This window comes from Macaca nemestrina, chromosome 9, assembly GCF_043159975.1.
Source record: "Macaca nemestrina isolate mMacNem1 chromosome 9, mMacNem.hap1, whole genome shotgun sequence".
Lineage (NCBI taxonomy): Eukaryota > Metazoa > Chordata > Mammalia > Primates > Cercopithecidae > Macaca > Macaca nemestrina.
The window spans coordinates 113,124,997-113,148,242 of NC_092133.1; the positions used below are offsets into that span (position 1 = coordinate 113,124,997).

The 23,246-nt window shown below is 48.3% G+C and overlaps 1 long non-coding RNA gene across 1 annotated transcript; it reads left to right on the plus strand.

Annotated features, from left to right (window-relative positions):
* Nucleotides 1-1,818: 1,818 nt before the first annotated feature.
* LOC105479947 (uncharacterized) lies at nucleotides 1,819-15,292 on the plus strand. The gene is made up of 4 exons (XR_986184.3): nucleotides 1,819-2,398; nucleotides 5,984-6,037; nucleotides 13,909-14,273; nucleotides 15,073-15,292. It is a non-coding gene; the product is annotated as an uncharacterized lncRNA (long non-coding RNA).
* The last annotated feature ends 7,954 nt before the right edge of the window (nucleotides 15,293-23,246 follow it).

Below are 23,246 nucleotides of genomic sequence, written 5' to 3' on the forward strand. Positions count from 1 at the left end.
GGAGGGTCCTCTAGGCTTCCGGGCAGATGGCTTTACCTGGGAGCTGCTGCTGCTAAGCCGTACTTTTCCATTTGCACATTGATGGGAGAATAGAATCTGGCTCTTGCAATGATAATAAAAGGCACTATGGGAGAAGGAAATTGGCAGGTATTAACAAATAATTGAATGTTTTCATTTTGCTTTGATTTTCATCAGTGTGCTGAAATACTACCTCAAACGTTCATCGTCTTATATGGGAAATAATAATTATAGTAATAATAATTGTTATAACTCCGAGGGCCTTTATTGCTGAAGAGAGCAAGCTTAGGCAATTATCACAAAGAACTCAAATGCTTTCCTGGGTCCTGTGGGATTAATTGGGGATTTCAGCCCAGTCACAATTGGGGAAATTTCCACATCACAAAATCCATTGCTATAATGGACACTAATTGGCCTCCTTGTTGACAGTCCCAGAAGACAAAGCCCAGAGCCCTAAAACTGAGCGATTTGCTAAAGGGTTGAGACAGTAGATAGGAAATCATGCTGCTGCAACCCTAAGTTTGCTCTTTTCCAGGGATAAGGAGAGTGTGTTGGGCTGCAGGGCTGTCAGTGTCGCAGGTAATTGATTCAGAAATAGCAAAAGGCCTTCTCGTAGTACAAGGAACTTATAATATGTTCGGCAAGACCCTAAGCTACTCCAGCATTAATATTCTTTTAACTTAGGAAAGAAACCGCTGAATTTCAGTTGGTGGCAAACCAGATAGAGGTGTAGATGAGAAGCTCGTTCTCCTTATGTGAGACTGACTACCTTTCAGGAAAACAGGCTGGCTGCTCTCTTTCTACATGAAGTGGCTGGGAGGTGTGATTTGCAGGGACCACATTAGTCCTAGGTAAAGGAGCAGGCTCTGGCACATTGTGAGGTTTGAATTAAACCTTTCACTCTGAAGCACTGCATTCTGAATCACATCCAATCATTAGCTAATACCTGCCAATTTTCTACTAAGTGCAGGCTGACATTGGTGCCAGTACACCAGGAGCAAGCTTCTTAGATCATCCCAATATTTTCTGTCAGATTCATCAACAGCATTGTGAAAATGTCTTAAATGGACAATTCTTCTAGAAGACGATTAAAATAAGACAGAAAAGATGGGCAACCGCTGAAAAGTCAGTTGTCCCTGAAGCATGAAGAAAATCTCCCCCCACCCACTCCAAGGGCTATCTTATTTCCCCCGATTTTAAACTAATATTTATGGTGCAACCACAGCCCTACCGGCCACACCATCCTGAATGTGAGTCGCCCAGGGAATAGGGCTGAAAATGGCAGTCCTCTTGTGCCGAGGTCTCACCTTGGAGCTGTCCACTTTTGTGCTCCCAGCCCAGTCCTGCCAGCTTTCTCCTCTGGAGACGGGGCTACCCTGGCCCCACTCTGCCACCTCACCTCTCCCATGTCCCCAGTTCATTTGCTTACTTGTGTTGTCATTTCCCATTCCCTAGGAGGCCCCAGGCCCTTGGAGGTCCCAGCTGTTCTCCACTTCAATCACATGGGGCCGAGTCCTCCCCTTCAAACCGGGACAGTTTTTTTATTGGGCCCCAAACTTGGAGGTAGCCCTCAATTTCTTACAACAACCTTTTGTTCCTTGTTTACCCTCTTTTTCTGCCCAAAATTAAGCTCCACAGGAGCTTGGTGAGAAGGCCCTGTGACCACATTCCTCCCCCAGCAGCCTGCAAGCTCCATGCAACCTTCATCGCTTTGGGGCGAGCTCTCTGCAGCTGGATCCCCCGCCTGGGGCTGTCTCCTCCAGTTGGTGTCAGTTTCTCCCACCCAACGCCTGCTCTCATTCCCCAGAGCACCTCCCACCCTGCCTCCTGCTACAGAGTAATGTCTTCAAAGTACACAGTAACATGGTTTCCTGCAGAACATAGGCAAAGCAGAAGTTTACAGGATTCATCATTAGGAGAGAGGGAGGCTGAAGAATGAAACTGTAAAAGGAAAACATTAAACATTCCCTGAGTGAAAGGTAGGGGGACCCCACTCAGGGAACAGCCGCGCCACCTCTCCAGGCTCTGGCTCAGTCCAGACAAGTTCCATGGGTGAGTGGGGCACAAAGGCATGGCCCACAGTACTTTAACTGTGGTGGCTGTCCCTGGCTTGCCCACTCTCTTGCTGTCCAATCACATGCAGTTCAGTTCTCCTGAAAACACGGCAGGGGCGATGGTTCTCCCCCGATGGTCTCTGTTGCAGTCCTTGCACTCTCAAGGTTGCAGAAACTACTAAGGTTCTAATTGTCGGAGTGAATCGTGCTCCTTGGTGTCGAGGGTCAGCGTGCACTGTTTCTTTCACAGAACATGATTAACAACTAAAACAAAGGAAAGATCAGACCGGGTGTGTGGCTCAGGGGACAACGGGATTCCTGTTCAGGTCAGTTTCCTGCTCTTCCTACCAAACTGGTCAAAGCAATTAAATGTGTGAACTGTGTTATTTATGAGTTTCCAGGGCTGTAAAAGTCATGTCTGTGCTAAGAGACCAAAAATATATATGCCTTGAACACCACAGCAAACACCCTCTTCTGTCAAATGAACAGATACTCTCCTCTCCAAAATCAAAACCTCCACTACCTCAGAAAGCTAGCACAGGACGGGTTTCTCGCAGGGAGTGCCTCTCTAGGCAGGTAAGCCGTGCGTGGGGCCCAGCGACAATTGCCAATTGTGATTTATTAGTGGAGGAAAATTTGGAATTGGACTTTACCGTTGGGATTTACTTGCATTTGAAAGCAATGCAGTTAGCAGTCCATCTTTCAACACTGAATGTATTTTCTCTGCTTTTATATCTTTCTGATGAATTAAGCGCTTATGTGAGGTGAGGGATTGAAAACACTAGCAGATGAATCTCTCAGTAGATCTGCTTGCCAGATATGGCTGTATGGAAAAACACGGGGACCAATTTTACATTGTTTCTCCACCAATTCGTACCAGCCATGAACTGTGATACTCCCCCTAGTTCTACAATGGGCGGAAAATAGGAGTTCCTTGCCCTCCAGTTCTCCAAGCCATTTTGAAGAAGGCCTGCTAATTGAATTCAGTTGTTTGCAGTTTTAAATGTTCATGCTTTCCCCAAAACAAGAATATATTAAACTCATTTCATCTGTCATCCAAGAAGAATTGGAGCCTGCGTTTTTATTACCAACTGACTTGTGTGTTCATCTTTATCCCAGATTTTTTTTTTCAAATGTTTACAATGTAATTAAAAACAATCAAGTCAAATGATGTATTTGAATTGTTCCCTTTAGGGGAAGATAAAGAAGGAGAAAAGATAGCTACAATTTCTTCATTTCTGCTGAGTATTTCTGCCTTCTCAACAGAAATACATCACGTATCTGCTCACCAAGAGCGTTTTTGTAATGTCACTGGTGATTTAACAATTACAAAATATTGTAATTAAATGTTCGAATGCTCTCTTCTGTTTTCCCATTACAAATGATCATGGAACTTGATTAATTTCAGCCGTTTAGAAAGGACCTGGCTTTGGTAATATTGTTTCCTGCAATGCACACCTCCAGGGAAAACTGTGATCTGAATCCTGAAGTCAGAACCAATTAAACTCTTCCATTTTCCCCACTGCAGCCTGAGGATGAGCCACATTTTTCAGGCATGGCTCAAACAGGCTTGTCAGGTCTCTGGGGCTCAGCGCCCCTGGGCACTGCCTGCCTGCTGCCAGCTGTGAAGAGTATTCTGTAGGTACAGGCGCATAATAGGGAAGAAAATGATAAATCCACAAAGGCAGGGGCCACAGTGGGTAATTCTGAGCTGCAACGATTACTCAGCATCAGGGTGGCCTGGTCCTGGTCTGGAAGCCCTGCCTACGGGCATAAGAATCTGAGACTGATGGTCAGAAAGAGGTGGATAGCTAGGAAGTTGTGGAGCAGAAAAATGAAACTATTGTATTCTTAAACGTCAGAAGGGGAGAAAGGCTTCCAACAAAATTAGCCTTTGGGCTGATGAAAAGCCGGAGCATATCCTTAGGTAAGCCATCAAATAAGAAATTAGCAAGCAGGAGTCATTGACCAAGTCTCTGTATGTTTAAAGTTAGTTTGAATGATTCCCCAGATGATGCAGAGAAACAATGTTATTGTCCTGAGTGTCTTCTGTAGAGAATTGAATGTTGTGTCATTTTGCTCCATCTGACTTTTTATTTTTATTAAGTAAACAACCACCACCACCAAAACCTACAGTAAATTAGGATCTAGCAAATGAGTTACCAAAAGAAAACTGTTCTTCCCAGGAGGACTGGTGCCAGCCTGTTTGCTCTGGAGGATTTTAAACAGCTCTTCCCTGCTGAGCAATACATGCAAACCCCGAATTTGCTACGCAGATTTATTTTTCTTACTCAAGAGATTTTGCATTTTCCTCTTTGACCTAAAATAAGAGATCTTTGATAGGTAATATAGAGGCCAACATCTTTTATTCTTAATGTATAAAGCAATCCAACTTCAGGTTTTAGTGTCAGAGACCATTGTGATGAAATCCGAAGGAGCCCGTGGACCCTGCATTCATGCCCTGACATCCAGGCTCCCACCCTGCTTGGAGGTTTGTTCCCCAGAATCAACAACTCTTCTTTCTCCGTTTGCTGTTCACATCAACATCTGTTAACATACTCACATATTTTTAAGATGAGCACAAATCCTTGTAGACATTTCCCCAAAGTTCAGCAAATGGATGGGGAAGGAAAGTTGGGGAAGCCAGTGCCTGCACAGGTGCCCTAGGCAAGTGGGGAGTGCCTGGCCTTGCTCTGGCTTTGTGCTTCCAGACCACAGCATCTTAAAATGTGGGAGTGGCCCAGGCCTCCCAGCCTAGAGATCCCAGGCTGACCCGAGACCCGAGGCTCTTTATCAACCAGCTCCATTCTGTCCAAACTTGCTGGCCACAGTGGCGTCCCCAGCAGGGGCACCACCCAGGCAGAGGCCTTGAGGCCTGAGAGCAGGCACCATTGAGAATTTCAGTGTCCAGAGCTCCCAGGGCCAGCGGGAATGTGATGGGAGGTGCCAGAGGCTGTGAAAGAGAAAGAAAAATGGTTAGAGATGTTGGGGGGTCTCTGCCTGGAAGAGAGCTGGGATGGCTTGAAAGGAAAAGACCAGTTTGGAAGGAGGGACCCTCCCCAAGCCCTGCAATGGGCTCAGCCCTAGGCGGGTTCAGGCAGAGGCGCTGATGGCCAGAGCCAGAGGCCGCTAGGTTTGCAAACGCCCCTCCCGCCTCCTCCACCCAGGGAAATAACAAAAGCAAATGCTGCTCCACTCAGTACTCTTCTCGAATGTAAGGGATGCTTGAGCTAAACCAGATTCTCCATCGTGGTGCTTCGGGTAAAAATTCCATTATAACTTCTGAAGCCCCGTCAGATTTATGACTGGAGAGGGCTGCATGTGTGGGAATTGAGCTGTTTGTTATGCCTGCCCTGCCTCCCTCCCTCAGCCATCACCCCGTCACGACAGGTTTACTCTCAAAACCCCTGAACTGGTCTGAAATGCACCTTGCTCTGAGACCGCGGAGATAAAACAGGATTTAAAGGCAATGCATTTTCAACTGGGCAACCTTATCTGGATTGACTGCTCCGGGTTTTCAGCTAAGTGTGAATGTGAAGGATAATTACCATCGTGTGTTACCTGAGATTACAGGGTTGTGTTCCAACTAATGACACCGCGAGAACCAAGCAGTTGTTAATATTTAATCAGTCTCTTGGCTTAACAATTGGATAAATGAGGTGTGTAATTACACAATTATAAAAGACATTTCAGATAGGAATGGTACTGTTATTAATACTGAAGGTGAAAGATGGGAGAAAGAGACCACTGGGTCATTTCAGAAACGCCACCGAAGAAGACCCTTCGAGGGGGGGCCTCCCTTACGGAATTTTAAGGGCAGACCTCAAATGCGTTTCCAATATGGACTTGTTCTGTTCCTTCTGGGGCTCTCAACATCAAACATCAGGCCAGATATTTTGTTGCTCTCACAGATAACTACCAACAGAGTCTTCAAATGGGACACGCTCTAGAGTTGCATTCTAAAGGTGAGTCATGTTTAGTAGCTCTGTGTGCTGGTGGATATCTGCTTGCTATCTTATTTTTTAATTTTTGGTTGACATTCAGAAGACACTGAGCTAAAGCCCAGGACAGTGAACCCCAATGTCACCTTCTTGGAGCGGGTTTTTTTTTTTTTTTTTTTTGGCTTGTTTCTCCTCATTAGTCACTCGGTCTGTACCACCGCTCCCTACCCTGGGTGGCATTTGCCCACCAAAGGGAGCAGCTTGCACCATCCTTGCTAGAGGATGCTATTGGCAGGCAGTCACCCTGTGACCCACCTGGGTGTTCCATCTTCTCTCAGGTGCTGACAGCTCCTCATGGAAAAATGCCATTTTCTCATTCAGGGGCTCAGGCAACCAATTAGCTGAGTGTCCTCCATGGCTAAGGCCTGGAAAACACAGTCAAGAGCCATGAAAAGCACCTGGCACATTTCAGCACCCACAGGAGAGATGTTGTCCACCAGGATGATGGCAGTTGCCTTATATGGATCAGAGTGATCTGTGTGGAATTTATTATGCTCCGATCCATATCCCTCAAGAATCATTTGTCAGAGCTGCAAGAAAGCCCTTACCCCTTTGCACACGCTGTTGATCATTTTCAGAATCTCTGGATTGACACATCTGCTGTGCCCAGAAATGCAGTCATGGCGACGAGGGTCACCCCTCCTCATCTCCCCTGCCTAGCAGCCCAGCCAGCAGCCACCAACCTCCTTCTCCAGAGCTTAAGCCCAGGTTTCATGGCCTTTCCTTTCTTTCTGGGCTGAAGGGATGGATCTTTTAAGGAGCATCTCTTGCACCTCACCTGTCTAGCAGCGTCCCTCAGTATCCAAGACCAGGCCATTGGCGTGTGCTCCAGCGCCTTCTCCGAGGGCGACCACTATGACTCCAGGAGATGGGAAATGAGTGGAAAGGAATCTGGAGACAGGGAATCGGTTCATGTTGCAGTTTAACCATCACCCTCTCTTTGTGGCTTTCCCCAACTTCCCTAGATAGGGAGTCCGTCTCCCCTTGCTCTGGGAACCCTGACTCCTGTGCAAGGCTGACTGGCCCAGGAGACAGACAGACAGATCTGGATTTGCATTCTGGCTCTGCCACTTACTATCCATGTGAACTGGGAGTCATTCTCCTTCGTACACCTCCACTTTTTCACATAGGCTGGGGTGAGGCTGCACTAGTCAGAGTTTGTTGTGTGGGGAGATGAGAGAAACCCAGCCCTTGGCAGGCACCCCACACTTGTTACGCTTTTTTCTCTCCTTCCAGCAGTGCTCATTCTGGCTGAGATTATTTATTAGTGCCACAGACTACAGGTTCCTTGAAGGCAAGGAATGAAGGCTGTTTCAGCTTTGGATATCCAGCTCTAAACACCATTCAAGGCCACAGTCAGTACTCAGTGAACCCTGGCAATAATCCTAGGGTACTTTGTGTTTTTCTGGGGCTCCTCTATCTTTCCTAAAAATTAAAGCCTCGCATTTTACTATCTCCTCTTAAGAGCTGAGAGGAAACACCCAACGTGAGCTCCACTAACTAACAGTCTGATGAATAATGAACCGGACTGAATGCTTGGCGCAGCCACACCCCTGTCACTTTAGTACCATCGAGGTTGCACTGTGGAGGCTCCCTGCAGGCTGTCACATCTGCAGGGTCACTGTTGTACGGGTGGTAGAGCCTGTACCGTGACAACTGTCCTTGGACCAGGCTCACGGAGACACACCATGGGCAAGTCCATCCACGGTGGGCATGTTATCAAGTTTGCAGAAAGAATCGTCCAGTTCCATATGTTTTGGCTTCACATATGAAAAGAAGCGCATTCAGCCTCTTTGGAAACTCAGGGATCTGGCACCAGAACATTTCTTAACACATTTGCACTTCAGTTGTTGGGGATGCAAGAAAAGTATTTAAATCGTAATAATCACTATTAACTATTTGGAAAAAGCAAGCAGGTGGAAGCCTCTGCTGCCCAAGAGCAACATTGGCTGCTGATTATGTGCCTGATGAGGTACAGAATACAAGTGAAGCCCCCCATCTCTCATGCCCCAATTAGAGGGCTGGCCGGGTAAGAGACCCCTCCGAGAACCTCGCCGTGGCTGTGCATTGCATCCGTGTCGGCCCCCTCTCTTCCCCTGGCGCCTCCCCGGCGCTCAGCCTGGCTTCCTCACTGGCTGGTGTTGAAAGGCAGTTCTCAGCTGAGTAAATAATGTTGGTATGAAGCCAAGGCCCTTGAAAGTGATTTAATCCTTTCTCCGTCAAAATCCCCAACAACAATCTGGGTTTGTTTAACCATTTGGTGTTGGTATTTCAGTGCTTTTTTACAAACACGAAGGGAATCACCCACTTTGGCCAGTGTCCAGAGTGGCCATCACAAATGCACATGTAGTGACTACTCTTGCTCACAATGGATGACCACATCGCACCCTTCATACTAGATGAAGGTGGCTGGGCGTGGATCACACCTGTAATCTCAGCACTTTGGGAGGCTGAAGTGGGAGATCGCTTGAAGCCAGAAGTTTGAGACCAACCTGGGTAACATAGCACAAGCCTATCTCTACAGAAAAATTAAAAACTAGCTGGGTGTGGTGCCACGCCCCCGTAGTCGGTGCTACTTGGGAGGCTGAGGTAGGAGGATCACTTGAGCCTAGGAGTTTCAGGCTGCAGTGAGCTATGATTGAACCACTCCAGCCTGGGTAACAGAGCAAGACTCTGTCTCAAAAATAAGCAACAACAAAAATAGAAGAGGGTGGTCATTACTCTGCATGGTCCAAGAGCGCCCCAGAGGTCATTATAGAGAACTTGGTTAGCACTTCACGAGTGCTGAAGCACAGGACTAAGCTTTTTGTGTATGGTAACTCCTTTCATCTCACTACGTCTCTTGGAGTTATAAGGAGGTAGCTATTGTTATTATGTTCACTTTACAGATGAGGAAACTGAAGCACTGAGAGGTTACGTAGTTGTTACTAGAGTCAAACCCAAGAGCCCATTGTACAGATATGCCTGTTATTATAGTGAAGCCTCCCCAACAAAAACGCCCTCTCTTGATGCCGCATACTTGCTGGTCTGCAGCTGTTTCCAAAGTCTAAGTCTCCAAGCAGGCAGGGGCCAGGGAAGGGATCTTGGGATGGAAAGCCTGACCGGGGTTTGAGAGGCCTGTCACTGTGTTCTTGCCACCTGGGGACATGTCCTCCTTGCCTTCTCCCACTGCCACCCGACCTGAAGTTACTCAACATCACAGACACACAACTCTAAATTGGCCTGCATGTCTTTTTCCCAGGTCATCATCTGTTCATCCATCCCTCCGCAGGGGCTTGCACCCTGCCATGACCTGGTGTGGGGAGTGAGAAGGGGAGGCAGGTGTTTGCAAAGTGACCTACCAGCTTCCAGTTGCAATCTCAGTGAACCTATGATGGTGCACCACAGCGTAGGAACAGCTCCTTGTTTGCATCACGGAGCTGGGAAATGTCCTCTTCCTGCTGGTTCTGCACAATGCTGAGCTTTCCTGAGTAATTTTCTAGAGTAGTGCAATTTACATTTTTGATGACTACACTTCGAAATAAGTTTTCTGTGTTTCTCTGTGTATTTATTTATTTTTCAGACAGAGTTTTACTCTTGTTGCCCAGGCTGGAGTGCAATGGCGTGATCTTGGCTCACTGCAACCTCCGCCTCCCGGGTTCAAGTGATTCTCCTGCCTCAGCCTCCTGAGTATCTGGGATTACAGGTGTGTGCCACCATGCCAGGCTAATTTTTGTATTTTTAGTAGAGATGGGGTTTCACCGTATTGGCCAGGCTGGTCTCAAACTCCTGACCTCAGGTGATCCATCTGCCTCGGCCTCCCAAAGTGCTGGGATTACAGACATGAACCACCACACTGGCCTGTGTATTTATTTAAACATTGACTTGTGCTTAGTTAGGGTCCTTTGTCATGGTTGCCATTTGTGTGTTGACCTCTTCTGCAAGACAATGAGCTCCTTCGGGAAATGCATTTTTTGCATCTTGGTGACCTGGTTTTGAACTTGGTACAGAGGAGGTGCTCAGAAAGTGCTTGTTAACCAGAAGATAAGGCTTTACGTGATATCTGAGATTAAAATGGCAGAATGGGAAAGGACAGAAAACGGGTCACCGGCAGATATTTAGAAAAGGAAAATTCTCTCTTATAATCATCCCCAGACCTAAACCATCAACCCAGGAGCCACAAGTAATGCACAATTTAAAAGGTCAGAATAAAGTATCTCTTTACTACCTCTTTCAATGCTGCCATATTGCCTCTTTCAATACTGCCATATTGCCTTATTCAATGCCGCCATATTGCCTCTTTCAATGCTGCCATATTGTCTCCACTCCATCATTCCTCACTCCATTTAGACACCATCCCTCCTTTCCAGGTTTTCCATTTGCTCACTGATCCTAACTCCAGATTCTGTCTCATCCTGCACTGGCTGATGTAATGTACAGTTGTTTATCTCAATCTCCTTCCCAGTGGTCTGTTTTGGCATCTTTTAAGGGACTGTCATCATTTGCCCATGGCTAGAAATAAAGGGATCTCTCTTGCCATGAGCTTCTTAAGAAGGATCAGTGTATCAGTCCACACAGGTTATCAATGACAACAAACCAATTCAGCCCATCTCAAGCCAAAAGTAATGTAGGGGTGGGCAAGAGGTTGGTCCACCCCACCCAAAATGTTTAGGCAACTGCCTCTACACACTCAAACGATGTTATCAAGGTCCCATCTCTTGTTCCAAACGTCTTTGGGACAAAGTTTGGGCTGTGTTAGGTCTATTCTCCAAGCAGACTCTGCATGCAGAGATGGGATGGATGCTGGCGGTGCCAAGCATGTCCTGTATCTCACAACTACACAGAAGGGGAGATGGCATCCCCAGTGGCCAGCAAAGTTCTAGGGAGGACATGGGGTTGGTGATCATGAGTTCAGGTGGTGTGCCCATTCTTGTCCAAGTCTAGGTCACAGGCCCACCCTGGGTTCACTCAAATTTTGTTCACTAGAACAAAGAGAGCCCCACTCAAAGCCAACGGGAACATACACACTATGGAGAGAGGGCTTGGGCTCCCTCAAGGAAGACAGGCCGAACAGACGCAACCAGAGCTCCTTTCCAATAGCACAGTCCCCTACGTGTCCTCCTGCCTTCTTGGATCTAACACAGATTTCCTGCAAGAGGAGCTCATCTTTCCTGCCCTTGTTCACACAGCCAGGTCTAGAATGCAGGTTTCCTAACTGCAGGTGCGGACCTCATTCCTTGTCCCACACCACTCCTTCACACATAAAGACACAAATGCGCACAAACATGCAGTGCACGTTCACTGTCGATCCCTGGTCAAAAGCACCCACAGCACAGTTCACCATTGTGAAGATATTGAACCCACCTAAGTGCTCAATGGTGGATCAGGAAAATGTGGTGTATATACACCATGGAACACTACTCAGCCATAAAAATGAACGAAGTAATGTCTTTTGCAGCAACTTAGATGGAGCTGGAGGCCCTTATTCTAAGTGAAGTAACTCAGGAGTGGAAAACCAAATACCGCATATTCTCACTTTTAAGTGGGAGCTAAGCGCTGGGTACACAGGTACATACAGTGACATAATGGACATTGGAGGCTCAGAAGCAGGCGGAGGTGGAGGGGAGGGATAAAAACTTCCTGTTGGGTATGATGTACACTATATGGGTGATAGCTGCACTAAAATCTCAGACTTCACCACTGTAAATTCATTCATGTAACCAAAACCCACCTGTACCCCAAAAGCTATTGAAATAAAAGATCAATCAATGAAATTAAACACCCATGTTAGCAGCAGCTAAGTACATGAGGTCCTGGGGTCTGGGTCAGCAGGCAGGCTCTGCAGACAGCTCCAAGCACAGGCCCTCAGCCTTGCTGCACACGGGGATCTCCGGCGGAGCTTTCAAAACACTGAGCCTGGTCCCACCTCAGAGACTTGGATCTACTCGGCCTGCGCTTCTGTGATTTTTAAAGTTTTCCAGTTCCAAAATATATTTTGACCCCAAAATATATTAATTTGTTTGTTTGCCCTTGACAATGTTAAGGTTGGATCATCAAAGGCAAGGAAAGCTTTTAGGAGGCAGCTACTTTAGTCCAAGCCAGAAATGACAGAGGCCTAAACTGAGAGGTGAATTGGACACATTGTCGATTAACAATTCCTGGGCATGGGCCATGCACACCAAAAAGGACACACAGGTGGGAAGGGTTGAAGGTGGATTCGGTAGGGCCTGGGGACAGCTGAATTTCAGGAATTAAGGAGAGGAAGGAAAGGGGTCCCACTTCCCCATATCCAGCCATGCAGATAGTGACACCATTAACAAAGACCCGCAGTCCGAGAGGCTACTGGGCAAGGAGCAGGCTGGCAAGAGTGCCTGTGACATGATGAGGTTGAGGTGCCCGTGGTCATCTGGGTGGAGAGATCGTCTTTTTCCTTTGCATTCTCTTTCCTTCCAGTATCCATCTGTCACCCTTTTGTCAATGCCACCCTTGGAGGGATTCAGAAGGGGCAATGGGTGTACAGAGTGAGGGGGACTCCATTATCTGGCTTGGTGTGGATGCCACGGGCGCCTCCCAGGACCCTCCTAGTGTGATGAGCGCCGCGGCCCCTTCTGGACCCACTGTTTGCTCCTCCTGCCCCGAGAAGCCCTGTGCCCACACCGGCCAGCCCTGAGAGGCCAGCAGGACCAGAGGGTGGCTGAGGAGTCCCGCAGAGCAGGGAGGACAGCACAGAGGCTGCAACAGATGGTCACAGTGGCACCCAACGTGGGTTTATTTAAAAACGTGAATTGTTCCAAGGATGGGGCTTTATACCTTCAGCAGGGAGGGCACTGGAGCAGTTTATGGGCTGTGTCGTTGTGCATGTACAATCTCCACAGAGATTTGCTTTTGTGTTCTGTTGAAACATGCGCTGCTCTAGCTTCTGCATTAGGCCTGCTCCTCTGGAGGGAGACAGAACTCCTCCTGAGGAAGCCTGCGCTGCCACCAGGCAGGGATGGGGAAAGAGCTCAGGAACGACAGAACTGAAATAACCCACGCCACCTTGAAGCTTGCCCATGGATTGCAGAGGGTGGGAGTGGCTCCTTCCCTCCCAGCCGGCATCCCTGGCTCGTTCCTCTCTCCCCACCTGCCCCCCTCTCTCCTCCTGGCCCCCTCTCTGAATCCCTCTTCCTCCTTCCCCTGTGGCTACCCTGTTTCTTCTCTTCTCTCCCTCAATCTTCTTCCTTTTTTTTTTTTTTTTTAGACGGAGTCTCGCTCTGTCGCCCAGGCTGGAGTGCAGTGGTGCGATCTCAGCTCACAGCAAGCTCCACCTCCTGGGTTCACACCATTCTCCTGCCTCAGCCTCCCGAGTAGCTGGGACTACAGGCGCCCGCCACCACGCCCAGCTAATTTTTTTGTATTTTTATTAGAGACGGGGTTTCACCATGTTAGCCAGGATGGTCTCCATCTCCTGACCTTGTGATCCGCCCGCCTCAGCCTCCCAAAGTGCTGGGGTTACAAGCGTGAGCCACCGCGCCCGGCCCAATCTTCTTTAGAGAATTTCTGACACGGAAAGTTGCTGGGGGTGACACGTCTCATGCACACTCCATTTCCTCATCTTAAAAGCAAACCTCTGGACTAGATCAGCTCTAAATTCCTCCCCAGTTCCATCACCCAACCCCTGCTGGAGCCCCGCCCCCTCGCTAGCCCCTAGCTCCAAAATTATGTTTTACAAGTGCTGTCCCCCAATAATTATAGATTCGTAGTAAATCCCTAGTTCCCCTAAAATATCCAGAAAAGTTTCTTCAGCTTTTTGGTAGGATAATTTTACTGCCATGGGCACCCAATTTACTTGCTTGTCATTTTTCTTTCCTGGCTAGGCGAGAGCTGAGGAGGTAGCGCTTCTCTTCTGCTTCGCTCCTAAGGTACCCATGTCACTCGTAACACTCCAGAAAGTACCCCTGTCACTGGTAGCACTGACTACAAAGCCACCAATTCACGGAAGAGCCTTATCTTGACTGGGGTCAAGTCCAGCCTCGCCTTATCTCTGGCCACACACTAAATGCTGTGTTGTGATCTTGCTTCTGAACTTGCCTGAACTTGAGAGACTCAAAGGGAAGCTGTGTCTTTAATCTCCTGTCACAAGCAAAAGGCATTTCACTCCGGTCATGCTTCAGGGACGTCGCTGTTGAAGGTGTCTTAAGCGAGAGACTTCCAACAGGAGTTAAGAAGTCACACTAGCAAGGTTAGTTCCAGGCCTTTTGCTTTGAAAGTGTCATGGGCTGGGCGTGGTGGCTCATACCTGTAAACCCAGTGCTTTGGGAGGCCAAGACACGGGAAGATCACTTGAGCCCAGGAGTTTGAGACCAGCCTGGGCAATATAGTGAGACCCCCATCTCTACAAAAAAATTTAAAAACTAGCCAGATGTAGTGATGCACACCCGTAGTCCCAGCTACTCAGGAGGCTGAGGTGGGGGAATCACTTGAGACCAGGAGTTCGAGGCTGCAGTGAGCTGTGATCATGCCACTGCACTCCAGCTTAGAGTGAAATGCTGTCTCTATAAAAATAAAAAAATAGAAATAAAGGAGATTCCCCAGCAGGAAGCAGATGCTAACATGGGATTCCTTCTGAAATTCTCCAGGAGTTGGTGAATGATAAACACAGCTATAGCAAGGGGTTGTTAGAGGGAGGCTTTATCAGTCACACACGTTATCGGATTGAACATTTCTGCTCTGGCCTGTTGGAGTCTGTTCCTAAAAAAGTACCTCAAAATATTGTAATAGAGGCATGTCTCTGAATAAAAAGGTCAATCCAAAATTGCATTTAATCAAACGCAGTCACTTTCGAGGCTGGAGGTTGAAGGTATACCCAGAGAAGGGGGAAATGGGAAAAGTGAACTCAGTTGGCAGGAACGAACCATGACTAAATCCATCTCATTTCAGTAAAAACAGGCATGAGAGTGAAAGCAAGTTTTAAAACCGAATTTTCCCAGCATGACTCAGGGATTGTCTTTCTTATGCCAGTTTTCAATTTGTTTTTACAGACGGAGGAATGGGGTCTCACAGCCTTATCTAATCTCCAGATGAAGAATGGGCCCATTTGACATATCCTATGAGCACAAAGCTTAGGGGACTCTTCACCGAAACCTAGACAAATGTTTGAATGCACTTTTTTTTTTGGAAAGGGAGATAACGTCCAATGGGTCTGTTTTATAATGCATTTGTGTAAGGGGAACGGGGGAGGAAATGGGATTTAAAAATAAAACTGTTTACTTCAGAGGCTTGGGTTATAAAAGCATAGGTTTCTCTTTCAGGACTCTCTGAAGTTGGAAAGTATGAATTACATATACTCATTAAAACGTTTTATGTTAAATTCAAAGAGTAAAATTAGAAGCCACGTTAATGATTCAGCCATGCAACAACTGGCCAACAGATGTTGGAACCTTACGGTTAAGAGATTACATGGTTTGAGCTGACAATTTACTGTATGTGTCCCTGGCAGAGACGAGGTATAGCAAACATATGATCAGACACAGAAATTATGCAGCCCCAGAAAGAGGGGGCGTGCAAATCGGACTGCCCTCGATGCTTTCAAAGCGGCACATCTTCCCCCTAAACTGATACTGCAGAGAGCTGGGGTTTTTTTTCTCTCCTTAAGAATGAAGAGTTAATCTTATCCAAGTTCACAGAGCCAGAAACCTGTCATATTAAATCCCAGTGAAGCTCGACATTCTTTCCAACTTGCTTGCTTGAAATGTAGTTGAGTTTTCCAGTGATCTGTTCGCTAACTAGCTGTCATGCAAAATGGAGCAGTTCCTCATGGCTTTGGAGGTCTCTGGGATTCTAAGCTGGGGACTGCTCTCATTTTGGGGAAAAAGCCTGGGACCACGAAGGGAGGAAACCCGAGAGAAAGGCTGGGATGGACTCTGGGCAGCTGGGCAGAGACGGTGCAGGTTCACACAACTCCGGGCGCTTACAGTTCTGGTCCCCGGCAATGCCAAGCACCATGTGGAAAAGTGGCCCAGGCTTCAAGCTTCAGAATCGGACTCCAACCCCTTAAAGCTGCAAGTCAGCAGGAAAAAAGAGAGCTGCAAGGGAGCTGTGAAGGGGAAGGGGTCTCCTCCAGAGGGAGAGACAACTGGGATCGCCTGTTGGGGCTGAGTGTGGGGAAATGTACAAATCCAGCTTTTTCCTCATGCCCCCTGAGCCGAGCAGAAGGGGGGCGGTAGGAGATGATTCCGCTTGCTCCGAGTTTCCAAGCTCCTTGCTCCTTTCCAAATTGCTTGTGGCAATGTAATTCTTTCCTTCGGGGATCGGCAGGGCTCCACTGTTTTTCTGGTTTCCAGGGTGTGCCCATGGGTTACCCAGAGTGGGTGGAGCGGTGGGGCGGCTCTGGAATAGCCTTGCGGCAGACGCGGCTGACTGCCCTCGAACAGAACTGGCGGATCCCAAGAAACCAACCAAACGCGACAAGATCTGGGGAGCCCACAGCTTCTACTCAGGCACCCCTACAGAGTGTTTCCTCATTGCTAAAAGAGTGCAGGTGTAGGAAGTGTCCCCAGAGGCCATTGCCTAGCTTGCCTGCAAGCCCTTAACGAGCATCTGCCCTGTGCCAGGTTCCAAGCTCAGCTGACCCAGGTCCTGCCCTCAGGAGCTCACTGTATTGCAGAGAGACACAAGAGGACACCAGGGTGGCTGTCTGCTGTGTGCTGGGGGAGGCCAAGGGACCCCTCACCTGCCCGTCGCTCAGGAGTTTCCAGCCTTTCCCCTCTAGTCCAGTCTGTGACTGGCAAATTACTAACCACCCCTCTTCCTTGAAAAGAGCCACCTTCCTAGGTGGCTCCTGGCTCTCTGAGCTTTCCTGAGATCTAGAGAGAAGAGAAAAAAGTGTCTCTGTCACAGCTGGGGCTTCCCTAGCTGACCCTCCTCCTCCGCCACCTCTGCAGCTGAGGTCAGCAAAGCAGTGCCTACATCAGCTGAGCTGGGGAGTTTGCTGGGTGAGCAGGCCTGGTGCATTGGTGATGTTTGAAGGTGTCAGGTGGACAGTTGTATGTCAGGAGGTGAGAGGAGAGGGGTTGGCTGGAGAGAGCAGGTTGGATTCACCAGCACTTCGAGCACCCAGAGGGAAGGGGACCCCCCCAGAGAGCGCGAGGCCAGAGGAGGCCAGGTGAGTCCCGAGGGCAGTCAGGCCAGCCCCTCCATCTGCCAGCCTGCAGGGATGCCTCTGGGTCAAGGCTGCATGAGCAAGGTCCTGCTTGGCCACTTATCAGCTCCTACGGCCTTAGAAGCCCGGCCTCAGCCCACTTCCTCCTGTCGACAGCACTGGCTGCAGGCCAGTAGCTCTAGTCATGGCCTATTGACCAAGGGCTACACGGGCCAGTGGCAGGAAACTATCGATAACTCAAGGAACAGACACCAGAGCTTGCAGAGTGGATTCTACAGCCTGCCTTGATTTCAAAGGACCAGTCCAGAACTTCACAGCACTGCAATTCCGCACAAAATGGGTCCCTCTGCACCATGGTTGGGTTGACTTTGAGGATCGGGTCAAACGAGCTTCCCTCCAATACCCCAGTACCACGCATGCGGTTCCCTGGCTGCTCACGGGACACAGCTTTGGACTGGTTCTCTCTCCAGCATCTAACCCTAGGATGAAGATTGAAGAAGGGATTTCTCAACTCCTGAGCTCCCTTCTCCCTCTCTCCCGGCCCTCTCCCCAGTGGGGGGCTCAGGGATCACAGACACATGCCTCAGTCTCATTTTTTGAGGGCCATCGTCACATACCTAAAACCCAGCCACCTGGAGAGTCCTCTAGATTTTTAGATTCCCATGTTATTCTAGAGGAAACTTTGTTTGTTTGTTTTTTGATGGAGTCTTGCTCTGTTGCCCAGGCTGGAGTGCAGTGGCACAATCTCGGCTCACTGCAACCTCCACCTCCCGGGTTCAAGCAATTCTCTGCCTCAGTCTCCTGAGTAGCTGGGATTACAGGCACCTGCCACCACGCCCAGCTAATATTTTTGTCTTTTTTAGTAGAGACGGAGTTTCACCATGTTGGCCAGGCTGGTCTTGAACTCCTGACCTGGTGATCCACCCACCTCGGCCTCCCAAAGTGCTGAGATTACAGGCATGAACCACCACACCCGGCCTCTAGAGGGAACTTTTTGGTCATCTCAATCCATAAATCCATACTGAAAAATATTTGACTGAAAATCCACACATCTGGTGTTTTGTTTTTGCTTTGTTTTGTTTTGTTTTCTGAGCATATGACCAGAAAGGATACAGGTCTTTAACCTTCCCCCAAGGAGGCAGTGTAGTTGTTAAAGATTTGAAACTCCAGCTCTACACTTCACTGGCTGTGTGACCTTGGGTGTGATTTAGCCTCTCTGTAAAATGGGAGTAGTAAAGTCCCTGGCTCCCAGGGAGAAACGAGTTAATACGTCAAGTTCTTAGAATAGTGCCTGACACATAATGAGCCCTCACCAAGTCCCAGGGACTATTATTACTCTCTGCAGGAGAGTGATAAATGTGCACAGCCCTCTCGCCTAAACCAGATTGGAGCCATAGTCAGAAAATAGAACGTTTTACATTATTTAAGCCTGGCCACTTGCGTATGCAGAGTCTTGTGTCAAACTGCAGTATTAAGGGGTCAAAGGGAGACCTATTTTGAGTTAACTGAAGGAGTTCTCTCTTACATTTTAGTTTAAATACAGCTTCTGCCAAAGGTGTACTTGGGAACAGGACGTATTAACATAATCTCATCTAGCGGATTAAATCCAGGCCTTGGAATGCAAGGAGAAAGAAGCCAGATGGGAAGGCTGGGCAGGGAGCTCCGCACAGCCTATTTGTTCTTCATCCTTTGACTTTCTTACATGTCCGCAGGCCTGTCACTTTGGGGGACCATCAGTTCCATCTCCCAGCCCCAGCGACCTGCTGTCTGGCAGTCAGGAGGTGTACTTTCCAAGAATTCTGGATTTCCCTGAGTCTATAAGTTCCGTCCTCCTTTACCTGCTGATACAGTTTGGATGTTCTCATGCAGAAATGCGATCCCTGATGCTGGAGGCAAGGCCTGATGGGAGGTGTTTGGATCATGGGGGCAGATGCCTCCCTCCCACGGTAATGAGTGAGTTCTCGCTCTATTAGTTCACATGAGGGCTGGCTGTTTAAGGGAGCCTGACACCTCCCCTTTCGTCTCTCTTACTCCTTCTCCTGTCATGTGACATGCCTGTTCCCCCTTCCCCTTCTGCCATGAGTGGTAGAAGCTTCCTGAGGCCTCACCAGAAGCAGGTGCTGGTACCATGCTTCTTCTTTTTTTTTTTTTTTTGGAGGTGGAGTCTCACTCACTCTATCACCCAGGCTGGAGTGCAATGGCGTGATCTCGGCTCACTGCAACCTCTGCCTCCTGGGTTCAAGTGATTCTTCTGCCTCAGCCTCCCGAGTAGCTGAGTTACAGGTGCCCGCAACCATGCCAGGCTAATTTTTGGATTTTGAGTAGTGACAGGGCTTCACCATGTTGGCCAGGCTGCTCTTGAACTCCTGACCTCAAGTGATCCATTTGCCCCAGCCTCTCAAAGTGCTGGGATTACAGGCGTGAGCCACCGCACCCAGCCCTAGCACCATGCTTCTTATACTCTTTGCTGAACCAGGAGCTAAATAAACCTCTTTTCTGTGTAAATTACCCAGTGTCAGCTATGCCTTGACAGCCACGCCAAGCAGAGTAACACACCTGCTCACAGTTTTTGCCTCCTCTGCTCCCACCTGGGCATGATTCTGTAGCTGAACATAGCCAGGAGCCCCAGGTCTGCCTGCATTAGCCTCCCTCAAAGCACAAACATCTGCGAAAGCAGAGGCTCGGGGGACCATTCACTTTTGTTTTCTTATAAATGGTAAAACAAGTACATAACCACTAAAATTTAAAAAAAAAAATGTGTGTGCACCTAGACTTCTAATGTGATGGCATCACGCTTAGGACATGCTGTGCTAGTGGCTTTGACGGTCAGACCTGGAGTGTCCTTAGAGCCATCTCACTACCTTGTTTGGGAAGTGGTAGACTGAGGCAGGAGGGAAGCTGAAGGGGACTAGATGCACATCTAGGTCTTGCCCAGTCTGGGCCTGCATGGAACATCCATGCATTGCCCTTCCCCATGAGCTCTCCTTCCTCCCACACAAGCAGAGGGCTCCTGGGAGCTCTGCACACCCTCTAACAGGGGCAACCCCTCCTTGCTGATTCCCCACATTCACCTGAACCCACATGTGTAGACGACTCCCTGTGGGTCACTCTGGAGACACATGGAGAATGAAACTGAGTCCCCACCATGCACCTGCAGGACTGTGGGATGATTCCTCAGTCTTGGCCACTGAGGTGACTCTGTAGCTCAACCTCTGCACCAAACCCCCAGGGATGGTCCAAGTCTTAGCCAAAACCTTTCCAGAACTTTCTAGAAATTTCTAGAACTGTAATTCCAGAGATGGAAGGTCTTGGTGTCTGATCATTTGGGGAACCAGCCCACAAGGAAGGTGTTTTCCCAGGTTTAGGGATTGAATCAGGCCTTCTAGTCTTTGGTCATACCACCCTGAATGTGCCCGATCTCGTCTGAATCCAGTGCTCTAGAGCTGGGGTTTGATCAGCTGCTTGCAGAAGTCAGATTCCATGAACTTCCAGAGTTTCTCAAGATGTTCCATGAAAATGGACTCTAAGGAAGTTTGGGAAACACTTCAGACGCTTATTACCTTTGAGGGAGTTGTAACCGTATTATCTCATAAAAGGCTCTAAGAAATCCTACAGAAGAGAAGTTTGTTTAACACTGCATTTTCCTAACACACTTGATCACAGAATTCTTTTCTTGTAGAGCACATAGGGAGAACACAGGATTATATTCAGGACCTTCCAGTTCAATGCCCCAATATCTTGTTTTCTCTGGTCTGGTGGTGAGCTCTCACTCAATAGACCAATTTTTCATGATTGCAATCTTGGAAGCCTTTCTTACCCTTCCCTCCCATAAAAAACTTAAACACAGGGGAAAAAAATAAGTTTCTGGCCTCAGTGGAAGTAAACAGCTGGAACTGATGAATTCCAGAAGCAAGTGTTCTTTTTTTCTGCAAGAATCTATGAGAGAGACAGAGAGAGAGAGAGAGAGAGAGACTGGGGGGAGAGGACACAGAGGCTATGTAGATATAATTATTTCTAAGTAGAGTACCTTCAACATTTCCCATTAGGTAGCAGTGAGGTCACTGTAAGGCCAGCTGTCCAAATATGGGCACCGATTCCCCTGAGTCAGCAAAGCATATAAAATAATTTCTCTTTGGGGACAGAAATTTCTGGCCACACATTAAAATAAGTACCTCCAAGTGCATGGGGTATTATATTTAGGGTTGTGGCTTTCAAACTTCCTTTCAAAGCAGGATAAACCCTTTTTTCCAAGAGAAATCTGATTCAGAAACCCCTTTGCACAGCCCCCCAGGCCAGCACCTGAGTCATCTTCAGGAAACCCAGGAATCTAGTCAGGAAACCTGTGGTCTAGGGCCCTGCTACTCAAAGTGCGGTCCACACAGACCAGAAACTTCTGCATCACCCTGATTAGCCATGCAGAGCCTCAGCCCCACCCGGACATGCTGAATCTGAATCTGCATTCCCACACCATCTCTAGGGGATTTGCATGTACATTAAAATTAAAGAAGCAGGTCTAGGGGATTTACTTCTGAATATTTCTTCCGCCATTGGCTCATCCTAAGTACTTGGATGAAGCTTCTTGAAAATTAGTCTGAAAATTTTAGGCTTCCAACCCATCTACGCCTCTAAGTAGGGTAATCCAGGATCGTCATGTCATTGGCTCAGTGCTTCTCGCCTGTAAAATCTAATCCTTCCCTCTCCCTTCACAGACACAGCGGGAGAAGCAGCAAGGTGTGTTTGGGACGAGGCAGAGAGTAAAGCTGAGACTGTGAGCAGAGGCCATGGGTTTGAGCCTCAACATTCCTGCCTCTCCTCTGGTGACCTTGCACAGGCTAATTGAAGTCTCTGCCAGTTTATCCTCATAGGTCTACAGGGGTAGGAGATGAAATGATGGTGGTGGTGGTGGTGGTGGTGATGATGATGATGATGATGATGATAGTGGCGATTATGGTACCAGTACCCATTGAATACCTGGATGGGCCAGAGGCACTTAGAATCACAAGGTACCTGGTAAGAGGTTTTATTCCCAAGTCAGTAGGCGCTAGCTTCATCCAAGAGCTTCACTTCAAGGAATGTACAAAGGAAAATCTGGGTCTATCAAACAGATAAAATAGGAGTAATAGAGAGTCACCATAGGTGATTTGCAAATAATCCCACACTTAAAGTGTGATGGAAAGAACGAATGCCATTTAAACTTTCTGATTTACATTGTCACTTGTTTTAGACTTAGAAAAATCTGCTTCTGCTTGGACTGCTCTACTGATGAGCTCCATGACCTTGGGCAAGTCCTTCAGAGCTTTGATTGCACTTTCCTCATCCAGGGTGGGGTAGGAATCCTGCCCTGTCTAACTTGCGGGAATCTAGGAGAAGGGCCACGGGAGACAGTGGGCATACGAGGGCTGGAAATTTCTGGAGCTCACATTAAAAGCAAATAGAAGCACAACCGGTGCCCTAGCCTTCCAGTCTCTGATTCAGCCTCTGCAGAACTGGAGAGTGAGAACGTGCAGAGGTCCTTTCCTGCTGGGGCAGGGCAGTGGTGAGAAAGAAAGAGCTCAAAATAGGAACATGCTCTCTGAAGAGCACAGTGCAAGGCAGGAAGTCTTATCCTGCCAGTGTTTCTCCCACGAACACGTTCTCTTTATTCTATGGGACACCAGCATGAGGTCACCTGCACGCTGAAACAAAAGGAACCCCCCCCCCCCCCCGCAACTGGAGCCGAGGCTGGGGAGGCAGCCAGGCCAGGGCATAGAGGGGTTCCTGGGGAGGCAGTTGTTGCCAGCACTGAGCCAGGCGTCCTGTTGGGCCTGGGTGCATGCATGGGCCACCCTGTGCTGACCTCAGGGATCCTGTGTGCCAGCTCCAAAGGCAGCCCCTCAGCAGGGGCAGTGGGGGATGGTGCTGGCAGCCAGAAAGCTTTATTCCATGGTGCTCTGAGCCTCTGCAGCCTCTCTGGTTTCTTGGCACAATAAACTGCTTGATCTCCGTCCAGTGATTTGCTCCTATAAACAACAGAGGAGAAGAAAAAAAAAATAGAAAAGTTGTGAAAAACAGATA